The 24,505-nt window shown below is 42.2% G+C and overlaps 1 protein-coding gene across 3 annotated transcripts in view; it reads right to left on the bottom strand.

The window, feature by feature from the left end:
- The window catches only part of LOC128744183 (uncharacterized), a 67,834-nt gene that overhangs the window by 13,104 nt on the left and 30,225 nt on the right, over positions 1 to 24,505 (bottom strand). The window contains exon 2 of one of the 3 annotated variants that reach the window (XM_053841007.1): positions 6,214 to 6,467. The exons of 1 other annotated variant lie outside the window; for it this stretch is intronic. The gene's annotated coding sequence lies outside the window, so the exon portion shown is untranslated. The remainder of the gene's footprint in view (positions 1 to 6,213; positions 6,468 to 24,505) is intronic. One more of the 3 variants, XM_053841006.1, reaches the window with a different exon arrangement.

The following is a 24,505-nucleotide window of genomic DNA, read 5'->3' as shown; positions in this document are numbered from 1 at the left end:
AAACCTTTGGAACGGCGGAAGCAATCTATTCCAGACTAAACGGAGACCAAATATGTGGTAGAAAGATGCTCCGGAAAAAACACCGTTTACCTCCCACGGATTAATCACTGTCTTTGAGGGCGATGCACTGAAAGTGGTTGATGAGTTCATATATTTGTGATCATTGCCTACAATAATACGAGTAAGGAGATTCAACGACGCATTCAAGCGGGAAGTCGAACCTACTTTTCCCTCCGTCAGACGCTTCAATCAAGGAGCATACGTCGCTGCAGAAAGCCGACGATGTACAAAACGTTAATCAGACCGGAAGCTAGTTATCTACGGACTTAAAACAGTAACTTTACTTACGGAAGATATACGCGCATTTGCCGCACGAAAGGTGTTGCGGACTATTTTTGCCGGAGTACAAACGGGTAACGGAGAGTGGTGTATTTGAGAATATTAACCAGGACTGCTTGGAGGGCTACTGACTGACCGTACAGAAGAGCTTAAGCGATGGACTGAACATTTTGAACAACTCTTCCGAGTTTCAAATGTCAAATGTTCGTCGAATTAATCGCATCAACTCAGAGGCGCCATCACTGGATGAAAACGTAACAGCCACCAAGAGTATGAAATCCAATAGAGCGCCAGGGATAGACTGTATTTCAGCCGAAATGCTCAAAGCTGACCCATCTTTGTCAGCCCAGATGATGCATTAGCTTTTTAGTAATATATGGGAAACCGCAACTGTTCCGGTGGACTGGATGCAGGGCATATTGGTCAAAGTCCCTAAGAAAGGAGACCTAACTGAATGCGATAACTGGCGTGGCAGCACGTTGCTCTGTATTACTCTCAAAGTACTCTGTAAGGTAATCCTCAACCGGATCCAGGACAAGATCGACGCTACTCTCCGGCGGCAGCAAGCTGGATTTCGTGCTGGCCGATCATGTGTAGACCATATCACAACGCACATTATATTGGAGCAGATCAACGAATTCCAGGACTCTCTTCTGCTGGTGTTCGTTGACTTCGAAAAGGCGTTAGACCGACACAACCACGAAAACATCTGGGCGCACTTAGGCTTAGAGGAGTTCCAGATAAGCTAGTCCATCTCATCGAGGCTCGTACTGGCGTTCTCGCGCAAGGTTTTGCATGACGGTGTCTTGTCCGACCACATACGGGTTGGCCTGCTGGCGTGAGACGAAAACTAAATCTATGATAGTGAACACTGACAATTCCACCAACTTCACAGTAGCGGGACAACAAGTTGAGCAGGTAGACGTCTTTCAATATCTCGGTAGCCAGACAACGCGCGATGGTGGTACCAAGACTGATATAGCCACACGAATCAGGAAGGCAAGGGGTGCCTTTGCAGGTCTGCGAAACATTGGGCGCTCAAACCAGATCACTCTACGTACGAAAACCCGAGTCTTTAATTCAAACGTTAAATCCGTACTGCGGTATGCCTGCGAAACGTGGTGCATCTCAGCGGAGACAACGTAAAAACTGCAGGTGTTCATTAGCCGGTGCCTGCGATACATCATTCGTGCCTGGTGGCCTGATAATTGGATATCCAATGAGGAACTCCATCGTCGGTGTCATCAACGGCCGATAGCCACAGAAATTCGTGAACGTAGGTGGAAGTGGATCGGACACACCTTGAGGAAAGGATCGAACGAGGTTTACAGAGATGCGCTCGACTGGAATCCACAAGAACAGCGTAGAAGAAGCAGACCCAGAGGCTCATGGCGACGCAACCTAGCCAACGACATCCGGGCTGTAGACGAGAACCTGTCCTGGAGACAGGTAAAAGCCATGGGTGGTAACCGTCAGCAGTGGAGATCTCTGATTTCATCCCTTTGTTTTTCCGGACCGGCGGACATGGACACATAAGTAAAGTAAGTAAACTACTTGGAGGGACTCCTATCGTACACTTGGCAAATGTTGTGAAACTACGGTGGGCCACGTCACATGGATGCCGGATGACTGTGCAGTAAAATCCGTTTTCTTCAAGCACCCCACCGGCACTAGGGCCCAATGTCCTAGGTGGCTCAACCAAGTTGAAACCGACTTGCGTGTGTCGAGACACTCAACGAATTGACGACGAGTAGCCCACGACCGAGTACAGTGGAGAGGAATTCCGACAGGTAAAACTTCCCCACCTGCTCTGTTTCCTGGGTGATTTCTCTATGCGAGAATAGCTTCCTCCCATTTTGCCAACAGTAAAATTGCGTTCTGCGCGTGGGTACCTTTTTGTCCTTCCCGCTTTCGCCGTTCATTCTTAAGCCCCAGTGGGTGAGTGTTGGTAAACAAAGGTCAGCAAGGTAGAGAGCATCTCTCGCGTCTCCTCACTTAATTTATTTCTTTATTTTTTTTAGCTCTCCGAGCCACAAGGCATGCAGAAGAAACGAGAATTAAGCTTTTGTTTAAATCCAACTTCGAATGCGCGCACCCTTGGAGAAACTGGGTCGCGCATTGTTAGAAATGTTTTTGTTAGTTTATGCCATCATTGGTCGTTCAACTTTCTGACCAACGCGGCGGGTTTTATTTTGCATGGTTTGATCAGGATTTAGTCCTCCGGATCTAGGTTTGTTTTCTAAATTGGGTTAGCGAGAGAGTAGGGTGTCGTTACAACAGAATTGTAGCTCTAGTTTATATTTATATGAACGTTTGTTATAAATGTGATAGAAAAGATTGCGACATACAGAATGTTTAATCTGAAATCAAAAAAATTGAGAGAAAACTTTTTCTAAATTAAATTCTACTATTTCAATTTATTTTCGGCAGATACGTAATTCGCCTACGGCTTACAGGATTTATCAATGTCTGTTTTCGAAAATTTAGAATTTAGTTTGGAAAAAGGTTTCTTCTTTTTTTTAATTTCAGGTTTCGTATTCTACAAACATGCTTCAAAAATTTCAGTCAAAATATTTTCCAATCAAGTTGTTATTTTCATTAATTTCGTTTGAATATCAAGCTGGTTTGTGCAGCTAAAATTATCTAAGATTCTGAATCTGTGGATAGACAGTTCCTTAACTAGTAAACTATCGAACTAGAGTTGCCCCTAGGGAATTATTACCATTGAATTCGTTAGTAACACAGCAGCGGAACGCGAAATAAATAATCACGTGAGTAAATGAAGTAACACGCGATTAGTGGTTATTTTTGATAATTTGTTTTTGACAGTTTGATTTTGTTTGATGCTGGATATGTTAATTAAACCGGAACTCGCTGGCGGTAAGCTCCTGATTCGATTTTCCTGATTATCATGCTCACAGCGATTTCCTACATACGTACTTAATACCAGGATCGGGTTCTGCGTGTACACAAATGAAAGTTCTATAAGATTGTCATTTCCTCTCTTTCTGCGGCTGTGTTGCTTTTGATGTGGCACTGAGTATCGAAATTAGCTCGACATTGCCGCAGGCGAGAGATAAGTTCAGGGAAGAATGGTGCCACACCCTTTAGGATCAAAAGGATGTTAATTGTCTTTGAATTACAGGAAAACTCAAAGTTGAGATGTGGTATCATGTGTTTATATGCTACAATACGTTTTTGGCAGCAGTTAAATTGTTGGCTGTAACTATTTATACCAATTATTTTGAAGCAAGCCATGAAACTCTAAAAAATTTAACGTTCCTTAAACTGTGATTAAAAATTTATCCACAGTAAAAGTTTAAAAATTGACAATAAAAAATTATCTCAAGGATAAACTACCGGTTTAGAAATTAAATTCTAAAACGAGGTGAAAAATAATGCATTTTCCATGCATTTTTAACATGGAAAAATAACTTTAAAGTACTAAAAATGAATGTTGTAAATACTTTTCGTGCGCTTACCCCCTGCAAGTTGCCCATGGAAAATTATCAACACAGCCGCCCCGTTTCCCGAATCAAACATGTAGGTACGGTACAGCTAAAACACTTTTCGATTTGTTTCGCTGCGAAAGATAGTGTACAAAACTTTCGGTGTACATGACCTTCGGCACGGGAATTTCGACGTGTTATTCCTCACCAACATGGAATGGAACACTGATAATAGCGCGCCGCATAGTAGTGTCACAGTGAGAACAAAAAATAAAAAATAAATGAGGCATTCGCGCTCCGACACACCACACGGCACATTATCGGTCAGGTGGGGGATTTCCCACTGGTCGCTTCGCTTAGTTGGCTGGTTAACATTGAAACAAATCGTTTGCTGAGCTGGCCAAAAACTCTCTATAGCTAAGTGTACAATGATTCATTGTTGTATTTACGAGTCTAATGTTTTGAATATAGGCAGTTGTCATAAATGTTTTAGTTCCCTAGTTATAAGCAACAGCTTGGAGTTTATTTTTGTTTAATCTGGACTCTTTTCCATGGTGTGAAACGAGTTGGTCGTGATAAGCTGCTTTTATTTTTAAAATTGGAAAAGAAAGAACACGTGTTAAGTAGCTATATATGTGGATGATTAGGGGTAGGAAAATTGACAAGAAATCGATCGTATGTGACGACATGCGTTTTACGTTCTCACTGTGTGAGTTTGATGTCATATTTTAGTTGTGCAATTTATCGAGCTTTTGTTGGGGGAGTATTTCTGTACGATTCTCGTAAGTGTAAATTCCTGACTAGGTACAGCTGGCCGTCATGCCTAATGAGCTGAAAGCTGCAAGTCTTTCGCAATAATGGTAACGATTTTAATGACTCTAGCTGATTACCAGAGTAAACGCATTAGACTAATGGAGATGCGATATCAGTCGCACTGTTGACGCAGTGCATTTTTTTTCATTCAATAGTTTGCAATATGCCATCTTTGTTGCTGCTCTTGCCTGACGTGCGACCGATAGAAGCGTGCAAAGGATGGGAAAGTAGATTAGTTTGATTACAAAATTGTAGCAAATCAACTCGACCTCCAGCGGTCCGCGGTATGAAGACGCGGACGCGAAGCCCGTGTAGATACCCGCTAGCGGCAGAAAGGTGGACATATTTTGATAAATTACCGTGGCTTCTTTACTTGATTGCAACGCCGCGGTCGTCGCCATTACTGTCAGAGCGCATAAGATGATCTGTGAAGTGTCTGTGCTTGTGCTAGTTAGTGCCTGATGGGTGTCCTCGACTTACGTTTATGTTTGGTTAACCGCGGTTTAGAACTAGGTGAAATTAGGAACCGGATGAGAGTAGCAACTGCACCAAAACGGTCGGTGGGGTGCAATAAGACAAGACACGTTGGACGATTTATGGTTTGTTTGAACTGCAAGTGCTGTGTGCTATTTGTCCCCAATACAGGTCACAATAACACCCATTTGGAATGGTAACAGCAACGGATCGATTAATTAGCATTTGTCCGCTAAGTAACGTGAAGATCAATGCTAACGGTGTGTTCGATATCGCCATGAGTACATCGCTACGCTAATAGCATTTGTCGTTAGCGAGCAGCTCACTGCCACTCTGCGCTTTGCTCGGATGATTCACGCTTAGAAAGTATAAAAAGTGATACTTGGAAAATCGGACGCGTAAATATATTGGAAATTGTATTACCGTATGCATTATTTCATTATTTTGTTTTCACCAGCATCGATCGATAGACGATAGCAACAATGAAAGTGTTTTTTCTTCGGTTTTGTCAAACTGAAAATGACAGGATGTCACATTCAATTATAATAACGTTCAACGTGTGACGTTGTGGGGATCTAAATATGGGTAGCACTTTCCCACCAATTGGGTCAAAGCCTAGAATCCATCAGCGGAATTGAAAGGTTTTCGCTGTCGATTAGGCAGGTACTGCGCTATTTACATACATGTGTAATCGCTTAATCGCTGATGCATAGGGGGATATTCCCTGTCCCTATGACACGTGACACGCAAAACAGATGTCTTGTTGGCGACAGCAGCAGGACACCGCGGGAGCTGGATGTCTGTGGCGTGTTCGGAATTGCTCTGTTTCGATGTCAGAATATTGGATAGACAGATTAAAGTCTGCTGTAGTAGGCCCACAATTTTGTACCAGTTGCAGTTGTTTTTAATTTTACCACTTGAAACATTACCGAAAGAAATTTAGTAGATTTTAAAAGTGCGCATGCAGTGAAAGGGTGCTGCCGATTGACCTACATAACAGTCTAGTTCCCTGCATGCATTCGATGGAACACGGATTCCAGGAAAACACGAGGCACCATCAGTCAGCTTTGTGTGGAAGGTATGGCCGAATTGTATGTACCTACGAGGTCTTCACTTGAAATCGATTCTACCATCTCACCATCTATTGATTGACTTCATGCTTCCACAGGCAATATTGGGCCTCGCTGTTTTATTGATGGATGTACCCCGGAAGCTCACCTCTCTCGGTCCGCGCTGGTTCCTCTCTCTCGTCCCTAGTTGAACGACTTTGCTGCTGTCTTCACACCGTATCGTCGCATGTTGTCCTGGCCTGGTTCGGTTCAACCGTATTGAATGCGGTCGCACGACTGCGCTTCCAGGACGAATAACGATTTATGGCTCTTGCACAAGTTTCTGTGGAACGGAGAGAGACAGACAGAGAGACGGAAAAGGCCGGATATTAGTGAATTGTTCAACTATAACTTTTCGCTGCGTGGCAAATGGCGTGGGTGGTAGAAATTTTCTATTAATTTTCATTAGGTTTAATTTGCCGCAGAAGTAGGTACAGAAGGTATCATTCGTAAAGGAAATAAAATTTGTAGCGGGAATTGAGGAGCGCATTTACCATTCCGTTACAGTTGTACGATTGTGGGGAGTCCCAATGGGGCGGCAGCTGGCGGGGAATGACAGTTTGGGGACAAAGGATCGTCTATTTCATAAGTATTCAATTACGAATTGGACGGAAAGCGTATTGCGTGTTCGGCAGTAACTGAAAGGACTACATGTATTAAGACTTTAAGCGTACGGGAACGGGACAGAATAAAGGTTCGGTGGAAGGACGAAACAATGATTTACACAAGAATGTCATTCAAAACTAAAACAACCGTGAGTAGTTAAATTGGATGCTTCTTTTTGCAGTTTTCTTTTTGTAATTGGGTGCGGTGGCCACGATACAAGAAGGTCATTATTAATATTGATTATGTTTATTTCAAAGGTTAACAAACCAATAAAGTATTTATTATCGCGAAAAAATTGGTTTCGGGGTAAAATATTGGTCTACCAACCCAGTCGTGTACAGCTCCCGGGATCGTGTTTTGACCATCTTGTTTTGTTTATCGCCGCAGTTTGAAATCAATACATTCTTATAAGACAATATTCTGGCTCATTTTCAGCTCAATATACATTTGTTGATGATAATACGAGCTTGTTTGGGACATCTCAGACGGAGAGACTGGAGTTTGGTTTGAAAGCACTGACCCCTCTTTTTGTTTAAGCTGCAATTTCCGGTTTTCGATTTCCTCTTGATTTAGGTTTCTGGCTGCCGACTAACGTTCTCAGAAAACATTAACCTTCTAGTGATCAAGTTTTTTTTATTATTGTTAAGATTATTTTGCACTGGCGTGAGGCACGTGCTCCCTCTTCTCTATAAAATTTAATAATAAAAATATTCCTGAAAGTGTAACCAGGAATTACGGAGATTTCAATTTAAAAACCCCGTATTTGTGTGATAAATAAACTAACTCCAATCAAATCTCACATCACAAATCACAAATTTTAAGTCCGATTTCAACTCCAGCTTCAAGTAAAACTTCAATTTAGTTTAGTTTCAATTCCAATTTCAAGTTCAACTTATAGCTCAATTGCTAGTCCAGTTTCATATTACGCGTGCAGGGCGCTATATCTCTGCATATTAGTATTGATAGGACGAAATGCTTATCAACTTAGGGACTATATTGCCACGCTTCACAGTGCCTGATTTTTAATTTCAGGTATAATAAATATGGTATGGCTTTCGTGTCTCGCTCGTTGTATTTTTCCGAAATCGGTTGTTTGAACTCATTTGAGCACACTTAGCAATGGTGCGTTTACAAACCGGAACTTTTATTGAAATCTTATAAACGTGCATTGTAATCGTGAAATCGGTCACGCGTTATTTCTATCATATGATTATCAAATATCAAAACCTTGATAGCTTTTATACAGCTCGCTAATAAAGTAGTCAGAGTTTTTAAGCAAGTTCTATGTTCGAAGGATGACAAAAGGTATCTCGCGCAGTCAATGTTTTTGATGAATAGCCAAATAGACACGTTTGTCTCAGGACAGCTTTCGTGCATAGCAACAAATGTCTATCGGTATTTAATAACTGGCCGCAAGTAATTTCGAACGAATCGAATATGATAATAGCATATAACTTTCGGTGCGTTAAACTGATCTCATAGTTTTTTCTTATATCGGTATGTCGGATCTCCACTACTTCTTCTCGTTTAAGTCCAATTTCAATTTCATGTCTGATTTAACTCCAATTTCGGTTAAAATTTTAGTTTTTTCAGTTCGATTTCTGGCCTATTTCACGTGAAATTTTTAGTTTAATTTTAACTCCAATGTCAAGTCCAAATTTAAGAAAAAATTAGTACAATACAACTTACTCCAAGCCCAATTGCCTACCCCAAGTCCAATTTCATGTTCCATTTCTAGTGCAATTAAATGTATAATTTCAAGTTCAATTTGAAGTCCAAATTTAAATCCAACTTCGAGTTCAATTTTAAGTTCAATTCAAAATTCAACTTCTAGTCAAATTTGCAGTAAGGCATCAAGTCTAAATGGTCCAAAATTTTCAGTCCAATTTCCTGTATAAGTTTATACCAATTTAAACATATTTCACGTCCAATTTAAATTTCAAATTTAAGCAAAAACTGTAAGTTCAATTGTAAGACCAAATCAAAATCAAATTTATTATAATTTCAATTTCCAGTTCAATTTAAGTCTTTTTTAAGTTGAATTTCATATCCCAGTCCTATTTGAAGTTCAAATTCAAGTCCAAATTCCAGTTCTTGAATTTAATTCAAAGTCCGATTTCCAGTTTGAGCTACGAGTTCCTAATTTAAGTTCAATTTCATGCCAAATTTCATACCAATTTTAAGCCGAAATTCAAGTTCAATTTAACGTCCAATTTCGATTCCGACCACAAATTCAACTGCAAATTCAAGATCAAATTTCAGCCCATATTGTAACCTGATGGCAAGTTCAAACTTATTTCTAATTCGAAATCTGGTAGTATATATAGTATATAGTACACTGGCCTGCTCCAGGCTGGGGCACGTATTTTGTGTTTTCTATGAAATTAGATGTAAAGAAAATCCTCGTGTAAATTTGGAAATCTGAAGCTTTTAATCTAATCGGCAGGTATTTTTGCGACTAGCAACTTAATTCCACCATCTTACGATTTATATAGGCCAAAACATGCTTTTGAAACATCAATACCCCACCTTCTGTTTAGGGTTATTTAATTTGTATGCGGATATTGACTCTGACCTATAGTAACAGTATATGTGTGCCCAAACCTATCAACCGTATACCAGATACGTCAAAGCCGTCCTCCTCGACTGAACAACAGGCAGTTAGATAACTTGCATTCTACCTTCGAACTGCCTTCTTCCGAACAGTTAGGTGCTTCAAATCTCGAAGACGGTTGAGGTAGAATACACTCGGCCATCGGAGCCAGAATTATCTGAGCATTACTACTAGGAAGAACGTGGCCAAATACCGACGAGCAAGGCACAAATCTTCCACACGGTTGGGAAGAACGTGCTCGAGCCGTGGATGCTGAAGGAACCCACGATTCTGTGGAATAAAAAGAGCCCGAAAGAGGATAGATATCGTGAAGAATTAGAACGATTATTCCATACTAATGATACGCGTAAGTTTTACGAGAAAATGGACCAAACTCGTATGGGGAGCACACCGAAACCTGACATGGAAGGGAATCTAATCATAAATGAGCGCGAGGTGATCGACCAGTGGAAGCAGTTGTTCGACGAACACCGCAATGACGAAGTTGCAGAAACAGGCGGAAAGGAAGCTATCCTAGGAGTGCCCATGGAAGATAGAAAAGTCCCAGCATCTGATCTCCAAGAAATCAAATGAGAAATCGGGTTGCTGAAGACCAACAAAGCCGCTTCTAGTAAGGATCGTTTACCGATAGAGCTTTATAAAGACAACCAAAAAATGCTGGCTCTACACGGGGTTATTTGCAAGATATGAGAAAAGGAAAAGCTATCGGAGAAATCGATGGAAGGAGTGGTTTATACCTTCTACAAAAAGGGTGGCCGTCTGCAACTATCGCGGCATTACGCTCGTAAGCGCTGCCTACAAGGTACTCTCCTGTTACTGCCTACAAGGTACAGATTCTGTTACTCTGGCTTTCACTGATAGCACAAGGTCTCGTAGGTGATTGCCAGGCGAGATTCATGGAGGCTCACGCAATCAAATCATCAATCTCGCGGATCAAATTTTTTCCATTCGAAAGATCTTGCAGAAATATCTGGAGTACACCGTGCTCACACATCACATCTTTATTGATTTCAAAGCAGCATAGGATACTGTCGGTCGAGAACAGCTATGGCAGATAATGTACGAACACGGTTTTCCGCATAAACTGACACGACTGATCAGAGCTGCATTGGATCGAGTGATGTGTTTTATTTGTGCGCATCTCGGGAGCACTCTCGAATCCCTTCGAGACAAGGAAATTGTTTATCCGGCATGCTGTTCAACATCGTTCTTGAGGAGGTGATCCGACGAGTGGGCATCGAATCAACAGGTACGATTTTCACCAAACGAAGCCAACTCCTAGCATTTGCAGATGACTTTGATATCATAGCCAGGAACTTTGCGTCGGTGAAGTAACCTCCGCCTGAAGGGTTGGGTTAATAGTTAATGCGTCGATGACCAAATATTTGAAAGGGGACAGACACGTGCATGGACGTCATTTTAAATAATAATTGAAGCGCATGTGTTAAAATCAAACCAATAGAATTAATCACTTTGCACGCATACACAGTTACAAAATGAGGTTTGTTCAGGTTATTTGAATCAACGATTGAAAAAATACGACAGGTTTGAGTCGACCAAATGTATCGTAATAGCCGATAGAAGTAATAATAAAATGAACCAACAAAATTAATCAATGGTTTAAATTTTACCAAACAGTAGGTAAACGACCCTCTTCGAAACGACAATGACTACAAATGATTATGTAAACAAACGCGCTTGAGCTGTTTAAAACGCGATGCGCAGAAGTGCTGCAAATTGCTTCGTCAAGACGCCAAATTTAAAAGTTCTAAATGACAGTCACAGATACCTGATGAAGAGGTTATATTTTTTTTACAAACTTCAATTAATATCATTAGATTTGGGGCAAAATTATAGTTAATCCTAGATACAGAAGACAAAAGCCGAACATGATTTAGCTTTTTCCGAATATTTTCGAGCGGATGCTTCAGAAGCGTATGTTCTTTATTTTGTCATCTTCCCAATAGCGTACAGAAAACATTATTTTCCGCATCAAAAGCTGATTATATTCTACAACAACAACAACAACAACAAAACAATACAAAATAATCTGTATCATGATATGCTATTTTTAGTGCACCACGCCGCCGTCCATAGACTCGCGCGACTGGTTCTTACTGCCAGCCAGCTTCTATTCTATTTCTTCTAAATATTAGTACTTAAATCTGAGTTAGCGTGACAATGATAATTACAGGCTTAAATCCAAGATGAGCGCAACTCAGAACGCGACCGATAACTGTAACCGGGCGGGAGACTACATCCGCATTTTCTACATCGACCGACCGACCAACCGGGCGGGGGCGGCGGTTCGAATAAGTAAGCCACCCCCCGTAATCAGTGCGTTTCGCTAATTGAAGGTGCTCTATGGCACAACCGGCCTACCGGTTAAGTGTAATTAAAGCAACCACTGCCGCTGCTCTGACAGAATGTAGGTAGGTATGTAAGTACCTAGCTACAGGTTGTCTATGGCGTAGTAACTAGCACACAGTCAGCCGCAACGAAGACGGTTGTCGTGACGACATGGTTAGCGTCTGCCAAGAATCGACGGTACATACACGTGATCCGCCGGTATACGGCGGAACTAGGGCGTTTGATGGCTTTGACTTTGTTTACGCTCTGCTGAGCTGTTAGAATTGCTACGAAACGATGCCAGGTTGTCACTGGAAAGCGGAATGGTCTGTCTTATTGTGCAATTTTATGTTTTTATTGAACAGCTTATGTTCAAAAATGTAAAAATCAGTTTTAGGTTATTAAGCTCAATATTGACAATAAGAAATAACGTTATTGTTAGCATTCTACTAACAACATTGTGGAAATATTCACAAATAAGAATTGCTTTTTTCGATCATTTTTTTGCTTATTCTATCATAAATTATAAGTCGTAAATCGACTTATGAATTCGACTATTATTTAATTTAAAAAGAATTTAAAAAAAATGAAAATCGAAATTTGAATAATATTTTGTATTATAGAAGCATTATAGAAACAAAAATTTTTGTATCCTAGAGGTAATTGGAAAATTAAATATATGGCGTATTATCAAGAAGTACAGGAAATAAAAAACAGTGAAATGTTCATAGTAAAACACAAACAGTTAAGCTGCGAACATCAAATTTACTGTTTGCTTAACAATTATTTGTTCAAAACTAACACGAAAATGATGGAAAACCTTGGTTTCGTCTGGTTCTGGGAGCAATAAAATTACAACTTCATGGGCAGCTGCCTAATCACTGCGAATGTTCTGAAGCGTAAAAATTTCAGAAAAGCATCCGCCATGTGGAGCATTAAATATTTCAATCAGAGCATAAAATGTGTCCCGGAAAATATTGTTAACGGTTACGCTTCGGTGTTGCTCGTAATTGCATCAAAAAATTGCACTCTTTATCACTAGCAGCTTACACAGCTCTTCTTTATTGAGTTAGAACTCAGTTGGGTGCAGCCAATTATATTACAAACATTATTAACGCGCCTTTTAAAGCGTTACTGTCAACAAATATTTGTTTAGAAAAATAAGTGACGTTGTTATTCTATACAATGTGTGTGCATTTACGACATTGTATTTCGAGTCACTTCAAAAAGTCAATAAAAAATTTACAATGAAATACAATTGTTACTTTTTTCTTATTTGCAGGGTTAGCTCACACAGTTTGATTCAGTTTTGCTTTTTTAACTTTACAGCTTCAACCAAGCAGAAATTCGAAAAGTTCTGTATAGGACAGTTGTAGAGTTAGTTATAATCTACAATGTTGCCGAATTAAACATTGCGTTACTTTTTACAGAGAGTGCTCTTTTTGCTACCTACGGGGAAGCTTTATAAAACCGTAACTAATAACCATAGAGCTATACTTTAGCTTCATATTTACTTAATTTGATTCACATGACTTTATAGTGCAAAATAGTGGATTTTTGTTATAAGAAATGGGACGTCGTCGTCAGTATACAGCTGGGGTGACTGGTCCAGTTTCAAGCATTCGTCTCCATTCAATTCGATTTTAGCGCACTCGTCGCCAATTTCCTAGGCGATTCAGAAATAGCAAGTCGCTTTTGATCTGGTGGAGTTGTTTGGCACGTTGAGCCTCACTGTGCCTGGTGCAGGTGAGGTTTGACCGTCGTCCGATATTCTTATGACGTGTCCGGCTCACCGTAGCCTACCGACTTTCGCCAGATGTACGATGAAGATCTCTCCAAGCAGTGCTGCTAGCTCGTGATTTAAAGACCTCCGCCATTCTCCGCTTTCAGTTTGTACTCTGGCAAATATCGTCCGCAGCACCTTCCGCTCGAAAATGGCAAAAGCGCGTATGTCTTCCGTGAGCAGCGCCACAGCTTCAAGTTCATAAAGAACTATTAGACTAAGGAGGGTTTTATACATTGTCCGCTTCGTACGGAAGTGTATGCTTCTTGATCGTAGCGTTTTGCGAAAAGAAAAGTAGGCCTAATTTCCCGCTTGAATGCGGCGCCGCTGGATCTGCTTGCTAGTGTTGTTATCCACGGTCACCAGCGATTCCAAATACACGAACTCATCTACCATTTATAGTTTGTCGTCATCAACGGTTACTGTCTCTGGGAGATGCACGTTTGTCTCCTTTGAACCTCTTCCTTTCATGTATATGGTCTTTGAGGCATTTATTTTTAGCCCAATCATCCTAGACTCCGCTTTCAGTGTGGGGTAGATTGCCTCCGCCATCGCAAAGCTTCTAGCTATGATGTCAAAGTCATCTGCAAAGGCTACGAGCTGGCTACCTTTGGTGAAAAGCGTGTTTCTCGTATCAATGTTCGCCTGTCGGACCGCCCCCTTAAGAGCGATTTGAGTTGAATGCAGGATAAGTCGTTACCCACTCACAACCTTCACCGCGTTCTGATGGGTTCGAGAGCGTCCCCGAGATGCACACGAAACACATCACTCGATCCAATGTAGCTCTGACCAGTCAGTTTGTTCGGAAAAGCGTGTTCGTGCATTATCTGTCATCGGTAGCCTCAAACGCTGCTTTGAAGTGAATAAAAATGTGATTAGTTGGCACGTTGTACTCCCAACATTTCTGTAAGATCTGGTGGAAGATGAAATAATTTGGTCCGTAATGGAGCGAGCACCCATGAAGCCCGCCTGATTATTCCCTACGAAACCTTGTGCTATCGGTCGTAACAGGCAGGGACAGCAGGCGTAACAGGATCTTGTAGGCAGAATGTGTTACTTACTTACTTATGTGTCCATGTCCGCCGGTCCGGCAGAACAAAGGGATGAAATTAGAGATCTCCACTGCTGACGGTTACCCGCCATGGCTTTTACCTGTCGCCAGGACAGGTTCTCGTCTACAGCCCGGATGTCGTTGGCTAAGCTCCGTCTCCATGAGCCTCTGGGTCTGCCTCTTCTACGCTGTCCTTGTGGATTCCAGTCGAGTGCTGCTCTGCAAACCTCGTTCGCTCCTTTCCTCAAGGTGTGTCCGATCCACTTCCACCTACGCTCACGAATTTCTGTGGCTATCGGCCGTTGATGACACCGACGATGGAGTTCCTCATTGGATATCCAATTATCAGGCCACCAGGCACGAATAATATATCGCAGGCACCGGTTAATGAATACCTGCAGTTTTTGCGTTGTCTCCGCTGAGACGCACCACGTTTCGCAGGCATACAGCAGTACGGATTTAACGTTTGAATTAAAGATTCGGGTTTTCGTACGTAGAGTGATCTGGTTTGAGCGCCAAATGTTTCGCAGACCTGCAAAGGCACCCCTGGCCTTCCTGATCCGTGTGGCTATATCAGTCTTGGTACCACCATCGGGCGTTGTTTGGCTACCAAGATATTGAAAGACGGCTACCTGCTCAACTTGTTGTCCCGCTACTGTAAAGTTGGTGGAATTGTCAGTGTTCACTACCATAGACTTAGTTTTCGCTACATTGACTGTGAGACCTGCTGCCTGGGAGCTCTCGGAGAGGTCATCTAACTTGCTCTGCATATCGTTTCGGCGTTGTGCGAGCAAGACAATGTCGTCGGCTAGGTCGAGGTCATTTAGCTGCTCCATCGTTAGAGGATTCCAAGGCAATCCTCGATTTGGTCTACTGTCAATTGCTCCAACTAATATCTCATCCATAACGATGAGAAACAGAAGCGGTGATAAAATGCAGCCCTGTCTCACGCCAGCAGTAACCCTTATGGGGTCGGACAAGACGCCGTCGTGCAAAACCTTGCACGAGAACGCCTCGTACTGAGCCTCGATGAGATGGACTAGCTTATCTGGAACTCCTCTACGCCTAAGTGCGCCCCAGATGTTTTCGTGATTGAGTCGGTCGAACGCCTTTTCGAAGTCAACGAACACCAGCAGAAGAGAGTCCTGGAATTCGTTGATCTGCTCCAATATAATGCGGAGCGTTGTGATATGGTCTACACATGATCGGCCAGCACGGAATCCAGCTTGCTGCCGCCGGAGAGTAGCGTCGATCTTCTCCTGGATCCGGTTGAGGATTACCTTACAGAGTACTTTGAGAGTAATACAGAGCAACGTGATGCCACGCCAGTTACCGCATTCCGTTAGGTCTCCTTTCTTAGGGACTTTGACCAATATGCCCTGCATCCAGTCCACCGGAAAAGTTGCGGTTTCCCAAATATTGCTGAAAAGCTGATGCATCATCTGGGCTGACAAAGATGGGTCAGCTTGAAGCATTTCGGCTGAAATACGATCTATCCCTGGCGCTCTATTGGATTTCATACTCTTGATGGCTGCTACAATTTCATCCAGCGATGGCGCCTCCGAGTTCACGCGATTTATTCGACGAACTGTAGGCGTCGTACGCTGCTGGTTTTGTTGGTCTCTGACATTTGAAACTCGGAAGAGTTGTTCAAAATGTTCAGTCCATCGCTTAAGCTGTTCTGTACGGTCAGTCAATAGCTGACCAGCTCTGTCCTTTAGCGGCATCTTTGTATTCATCCTGGCACCACTAAGGCGGCGAGAAATATCGTACAATAAACGGATATCACCATTGGCGGCGGCGGTTTCTCCTTGTTCGGCTAGGGAGTTAGTCCAGGCTCTCTTGTCCCGCCTACAAGCACGTTTAACAGCCCTCTCCAGTTCGGCGTATCGTTGACGGGCAGCTGTCTTAGCCGATCTGGTCCGCGCTCGCTCAATGCCGGCTTTCGCCTCTCTCCGCTCGTCGATCTTCCTCCAAGTTTCATCCGAAATCCACTCCCTCCGCCCACTGTGCGCTTTGCCGAGGGTTTCATCACTGGTCGTGATGAAGGCGTTCTTGATGCCGGTCCATTGCTCTTCGACGGTTCCACCAGGTGGCAACTCCGAGGCTCGAGATTCAAGTTGTTCAACAAAGTCCCTTTTCACCTCAGGATTCTCCAATCGGCGGACGTCGTAGCGGCACCCAACTTTCTCCTCCCGTCGTTGGACACGTGCGACGCGCAGACGTATTTCAGCGATAACAAGATGATGGTCGGATGCAATGTCAGCGCTGCGTTTGTTGCGTACATCAAGAAGGCTCCTTCTCCATTTCCGGCTGATGCAGATGTGGTCGATTTGGTTTTCTGTTCGGCCGTCGCGGGAAACCCACGTGACTTTATGTACTGGTCTATGGGGGAAGAGCGATCCACCAATGACCATGTCGTTATTACCACAGAATTCTGTAAACAGCTCCCCGTTTTCGCTCATCTCTCCTAGGCCATGGCGTCCCATGACGCGTTCAAGGTCCGCGTTGTTTGAGCCAATCTTCGCGTTGAAGTCGCCCATGTGAATTTGGATGTCCCCCTTCGGGATTTTCTCAACCACGCTGTTCAGCTGGCTGTAAAAGCTCTCTTTCTCCTGCAGGTCGGCAGCATCTGTTGGCGCATAGCACTGGATTGCCGTAAGGTTCCTAACCCGTGTTCTAAATCTGGCAACGATTATTCGCTCATTTATTGGTTCCCACTTCATCAGGGCCGCACGTGCCCCTGGGCTCAGTAGGAATCCAACTCCTCTTTCTCGAGTAGCATTTTCACCTCGTATGCCAGAGTAGAGCAGGACTTGCCCGGATGATGTCCTGTGTTCGCCAGTACCCGGCCAGCGGACCTCGCTCAGCCCCAGGATTTCAAGCTTCAGACGGCTAGCTTCCCTTGCAAGTTGAGCCAGCTTGCCCTGCTGGGCAAGGGTCAGTATATTCCATGTTCCGATTCGTGTCCGTGTTTTCATGCTAAAGGTCGTTGCCAATAATCCGGAGAGATTTCTTCTTTCATTTTCATTAACTTTTTGTGTGTTCTGGTACAGTAGGCTGTTAACCTAAGGTCCTTATCCCGCTGATGGGGCTGCCATCTTAATGTGGGCGGGAGCCACTGTGCCCCCTTTCCTGTTAGCATACGACAACCGAAGTTGCGTACCCCAGCCGGCACCTCGTGGAGGTAGGAATAGGAGTTAATGAACAGAGGTTATGGAATGCACATGTTCACCCTTTGCCAGCCAGGCAGGCCAGGCAGAATGTGTGCTATTGGAAAATTGCCAGATGTCATGCCCTTCCACGTTACAATCTGAGTTTTAATGGACTCTTATAATGGTTTGTATGGCTAACATTAATCATAGATACCTTTAAAAGAGCGCAATAACACTTAAAATGTTACCTCTGGGATGTCTGATATTTGTTAAGATTGTCAAAATGGACAATGGCCTGAGCCTAACCAACTTCCTTCGTTTCTGCCAGAATTTTGCACGACGGAACATTCGAAAGTACCCTAATGGAGAGACCTGCTCTCATATCGACCACGTTCTGGTTGATGGCCAGCAGTTTTCTGAAATCGGGTCTCTCCGGGGACCAAACGTCGATTCGAACCACTATTTCGAGAAAGATACGACTCAACATTCGACGGTTATCAGCGAAAGGAGTTACCACAGAGTATTCTCGGAAAACTGATGAACGGATCGGATCGGTGAACAACTTGGAGAGATCCTGAACGAGCTGTGGAAGCACAGTCACGATGCGATCCACTACAGCGCGAGAAGTGTTGGATACTACTACTGAAGCTAATTCCAGTGAATGGTTCGACGCAGACTGACGAGAATAATGGAGCCAGAACTTACAAATTGGCTGCAACTGTAACACGCCAGAGAAGAGAGAGATACCGAGCTACTAGAGCTGCTGCAAAGAGACTTCACCGTTCACCGTGGAAGTTGAAAGAGATCGAGCAACGAGCTCTTGGTGTTTTTGAACGTAAGATCCTGCGATCAATTCTTGCGGCATATTAAAAGAAGATGTGTGGCGGATATTGTGAAGCGAATAAAACACGGCAGGCTACAGTGGACTGACCACGTAGCAAGGATGCCGGATAAGAGATCAGCGAAAACAATATTCAGCAGAAAGCTCGACAGAGTCCGCCGACTTCGACGCAGACCCCATATCCGTTGGATGAGCCTTGTTGACGAGGATGCTAGAACAGCGGGTGTTAGTGGCAATTGAAGAGTGGCAGCCCGAGCGTGGAGAAGACTCCTAAATTCGGCTCAGATTCGTTAGGCGGATTGTTGCCGAAATAGTAAAAGTAAAGTAAGTAATTACTGAAAGTCATGAAAGTCATAAATTGCCCTTTGAACGGAACACAACGAAAAAATTGTTCCGATTTGGTTTTGATAAAATATCAAACTTTTCTTCGAATACCACATCATATTTTGGCCACTCTGTTGGTCACCTTACAGACACTATAGATTACAGATGCGATTAGGCACTCAAAAATCGCTAAATTTTAAATCAAAACGGAGAGTACCATCACAAATAATGGTAATGGAATTTGAGTGCCTGATGTTTTTTTGTGCGCAACTTGCCAGATCATAAGCTTCCTTGCGAATTTACCAGCAAAAAAAAATGAACTTGGGAACATCACCTCGGCCAGCGGCTGTATAGAACTTTGCTCTGGGTCTGCGAAGCTGCCCATAATTCCATAATCTTCACGCACGTTTCGTCGTCCATGAGGATGCACCCTTCGTACTTCGTAGGAACCTTGTTGTACTTCTTTCGGGCATGCGTTTTGGCTAATAGATCCTGCTTCAGTATTCTGTTTGGTTGCTCACTGGTCCCGAAAAGATCGAAATCCTTCTGACAGACGAATCCTTCTGACCTTGTTTTGGTTGGCATTGAATTTCTTGAAAACAGGCACTGATAAAGCTTGCAAGTCGTATGCGAATTACTCATCTGTCGCGAATAAATAAAAATAGTAGAATTTAATTTGGAAAAGTTTTCTTTTTATTTAATTTCAGGTTTCGTATTCTACTAAGACTTCAGTCATTGAATTTCTTGGCGGTATCACAATCCTACAGCTTAAGGTTTGCCCTGATCGTTCTCAACACCTTCAAACGCAGCTTCTGATCTTCAGTTACGATCATGCCAGTTGGTAGTATGCCGCTCAAGGAAATGTTTGAGAATTGACGGTCGATTTAGGTAATTTCAACGACTTCGCGATATTTGAACCCAATTTTTGAAGTGGGTTGATTTTCGATTTCAAAACAAACTGCTGTTGAAATATCCCAGATCCGACCCCTAGGAGTGCTTTAAGTTCAGTGTCATCCATGCGGGCGTGTCTGTAATACTACCCTTCCGATTTTTCACCCATCACATGTTCTCTTCTTATCTGGAGAACTTACTGTTAGGTTCCAGTTTATTTATTTTGCTTGTTAAATGCAGGAGGCGGTTGTAACGAACGCCGAAGCAATCAAAGACCACCGCAAGAAGCTATATAATGACAGAACCAACAATAATGTCTCTGCTCGAATGTCAACAATTCGGTTTTGTACAGAAGTCCTGGCGCCATCAAACTGATTCATATCAAATTATAATTGAGAACTGAAAGTTAGACAGAGCCAACAAAAAAATCATTCATTGCATCATTCCTTAGAAAGATTAATCTTTGTCGACTGGTGTATGAGGACTGAGGAGTGCACCAGTGATGCTTGAAATCAACTTCAGACGGCTGGTAGAAATACCTCTGCGACGGCGTCGCTAGTAATTGATACTGATAGCAATTTAATTGAACCGAAACGGGCGTGTGTTGCACATTTGGCACACAAAAACGGAGGGTTCCACTTGTTTTTGCTGTGAAAACATATGAATTTGTGCCAGTAAAAGGGAACGGCGTTGACTTGTTCTTTTTGATAAGACTATCTCAGGGACTATCTGCGCTGTTGTTCTGCTCAAAACAGTAGATACGAGGATGGAGCAAAATGTAAACCGAGCTGTAAACCGATAGACGCCATGCTAGTAATGACTGTTGAGTTGCTCAAGGGGTTGGCTCAAAATAATTGGAAGTTTCCTTTCAAGTCAGCAGCACAATAAGGTACAATTACTCTATTATTTTTGTGGCTTTTGGCTAGCATATGAAATAAGTTCGAAACTGTCTGTGCGTGCTAAAGCCCCTCTGGTATTGATGAGTGTGGTTTTAAGACGGCATTTGTTTCATCACCGCTCTATAAACAGAACTGGTGGAGTGTATGAATGTAAAATGTTCCTCTGGATTTGGATTGGCTAAGGTCGTGGTATACTAGCTTAATGCGGTATCGAAGGTGCTCTTGCAACCGTTAAAAGGATTTATTCATTTAGTAAAAACTAGTAGAAATATTTCACACTCTGTTACCCGGCCGCGTGTCGTCAATGGCATTATTTTTCTTCGGACTCAGTGGTGACAATGCTAGGTTGTATTTGTAACAAGTGTTATCTACCATGTTTTGTTTTATCTATACAGTTTTTAGTAACACTGTAAACCGAAAAATAGGGAAAGTCAATAAATATATGTATGCAAAGCGATATGTTTGTTTCAGCAGAATATATTATGCTTCTTACTGTGACTGGTACTTCAATAAATGTATATCACCCAACATTCAACGGTCATCGATTGGAAAACATTCTAACAACCATTCTTTGCCAATGGATCGAAAAGAAAAATTGCTGATTCACTACTTTAGATATCCGCCTCTTGTGTATGACACCTCAGAAGACTCCTGGCAGCCGTTCCCAAACAGCCGAACAGTCAACAAATATCCCCATAGGTCAAGGAGCACAACTCAAATGAACCGATGAAAACAACAACCGAAAAAGTTGCGTACCGATCCCAGCCCGGGAGGAATTCCAGCGCGGCTGGACTGGCAAACCGAACCGAATCGAAAGCGTGCTGCTTCGGCCAGACGACGACGTTTTTTGTTACCTTGATAATTTATTTACTCCGTACTCACAGTATGCCTCATTTGCATATGTACGAATAAGCGAAGAGCCATAAGTGTGAAAACTTCTGATTCGAAGATAGCTCATTCTATGCAGAAGAAAAAACAACTTGCATACGATTATTTACAGTACGTTTGAATAGCTGTTGAAAAAGCAATTGTATCGAGTTGAGCGCTTATCACAGACCAACTCAAACGATGCAAATTGAGGTAAAGTGAAAAAAAAAACCGCAACGAAAATCAGTTCCTCCCAAGTAGGCTTTGATCCAGTATAAGTTTAAGTGACATTCAATTACCGGTTGGACGCACCCGGCGTAACCGAAGACAGAAAATCGAATAGATGTTCTTCATTCATTACCTGTGCTACTTCCGAACGTTCCTGCCTGAAACGTTGAAACTGTTGCCGGAACCGATTCTAGTGTCATATTACTGTGCTACGCTTGAAACGGACGCGACAGACAGACGAATTATTGCGGTATCGCTCTATATACCTACCAGTGCCAGTGAGTGGAGCGTCGCGTATTTCTTTGCTGTCTGACCCGCACCACCACAGTCGAGCCGCAGGAAAGTGTACTTATGTATCGTCGAACGAGACAAGGTAGACGATTAGTGACGTTTTAGTTTTCGAAACAACCGTATATTGCGGTTCGCCATGTCACCCCCGCGGTTGATGTCACCATCGGCATCGCGTCGATAGCCAAGATGTGTGCAACGACGACGGCACGCATGCCACGGGGAAGCCATAAATTTTCAATCATCGTCGACGCAGGCGTATATGCAGAAAGATATGTACCTACAGGTATAGAAATAATGTTTCCATACCCATCCATATGGATTGGCCAAAGTTAATAAGAGGTAACCGTTTTAGCTGCTGGTCACAATAATGGTTTATTTGCAGGGAATATTGTGCTGCAAGTGAACTTCAGCTTCTGCTAAACATTATAACTTAACGTTACACGACTTTGTGTTACAGTATATGTCAACAATTTTGTTAGTGATTAAATTTGACTTGATTGGTAATTGATCTACGTAATAGAAATACAATCAAGACCGTCTGAAAACAATAAGCTATATATCCAAATGTTATCAATGTGCGTCACAGGTTAATGTACCTACTAGAGAAGTGTTAAAAGGTTAATATTTTAAAACACTAATAAAATTCGAAACATACACAAATATCTCTTTGGGCACTTATTTTCACTCTTGTTTACACACAAACGTCAGCAGTCACTTATCAACCTTCGGGGTAGTAAATTGTGTTGGTGTAATCGCAAACGCCTTTTACTTCTCCTTTGACTTATCAGGCACCAGCTGAGTCAAGATTAGTCCGGTATGCAAAAGTGTCTACACCTACTGCACCAGTTTGTATTAATGAAGACGAAATGGACAGTGCAGGAATACTACTGGAAAATCGACTGTACATGGAAATTCTAATACATTAGAAAAAGTGATTTGGCTGTTAATTCAATACAAATCGATTCGTCTCTTAATGTTACCTGTTCTGTTACTTTTAGGTATAATATGAAAGCGTGAAAATGTGTCGAGAACTTTGCTTGTTGCCCCAAAACCAAATATTGCATATATCTAGCACATTATTTGACGAAGAATCATTTGCTATTTAATGCTACGAGGTGAGTCCTAGATGGAAACTAGAATGCAGGCTGTCTTCGCCTACCATAGAGATAAAAACATAGCCTCAGAATCAATTTTGGTGTGAATTGCACTTAAACTACTAATGAGATTGAATATTTATGTATTGATTATCGATAAAAAACAATGCAAGAAAACTATTACTTTTTACAATTTTCTCAAAAACAAAAACGAATTTTCGGAGACGAACTGGTGCTGGAGCTTGAACATTTGTTTCACTAAAATAAAGCAGGTTCCGAAATAATTTAGGTACCTAAATTAGTGCACATTTACAGCGAAAACGTGAAAGTATGAGGAATTTGACAAAACGGAAATTTTACTGCTTCCAACGAGCCTCTGTTCTTCATCATCACTCAAAAACAAAACAGCAGAGTGGTGTCATCAGAATTTACCGCATTTCATATTACCACAAGAATGATCTGCTTCACCATCGGAATCAACTTTGGAATCAACAATTCGATTTGAAATAATTTGGGGAACGTTTGACCATCGACTGATAACTCGGAAGCAAAATGCAGAAGAAAGAACACAGATGATCCTAGAACTCATTCGAAAGTGCTGGTTTTTTTCAACTCCGAAATTCGAAAACAGACACTGATGAAGCTTGCAAGTGGTAGGCGAAATATGTATCTTTCGCGAATAAATATAAATAGGTAGTAGAATTTAATTTAGAAAAAAAAAATTCTTTTATTTAATTTCAGGGATCGTGTTCTACTAAAGCGCTTCAAAAACTTTCAACCTAATTCGATGTTCTCGTTGAAAGACACTGCCAAAGTGGCAGTAGTTTCGTAATCTATCGTACTTTCTGGTCAGTTAAGAAAACGGGTGGGTTGATGCGCAACAGGATCAATGAACGAACCAAAATCTGAAAGTATTGAAACGTTTTACGAGAATTCTAACGAAATTCGTTACAGATGATAAAACATATTTACCGCGAAACCGCGAAATAAAAGGATGGTCGAAATTTTCGAAAAAAAATCCTCGTCTTACATGTAGCGCTACGGACTGTAAGCAGACACTTTTGTAACTTTTGCAACCATCATTCAGACAATTTAGCTGGGAAATGGCTGGATAATGCGTACCGTTACACAGTGTGACCATTCTAAAAAGACGGTAAAAATCTTATTCTTAACTTTCCCGACTTCGAGTTTAGGTGTCTTCGGAGAAATTACCATTTTTACTAGTATTTTTTATAAATAGTCACCTACTGGCAACTCTTATCCACCTTACAACCTCGTATTCAGGAACTTCTACCTCTACCTCCTGGTGATACCAGTCGGGATACGAT

The sequence above is a fragment of the Sabethes cyaneus genome, chromosome 3 (genome assembly GCF_943734655.1).
Source record: "Sabethes cyaneus chromosome 3, idSabCyanKW18_F2, whole genome shotgun sequence".
Classification (NCBI taxonomy): Eukaryota; Metazoa; Arthropoda; class Insecta; order Diptera; family Culicidae; genus Sabethes; species Sabethes cyaneus.
This window is presented reverse-complemented; position numbering and strand designations above follow the sequence as displayed.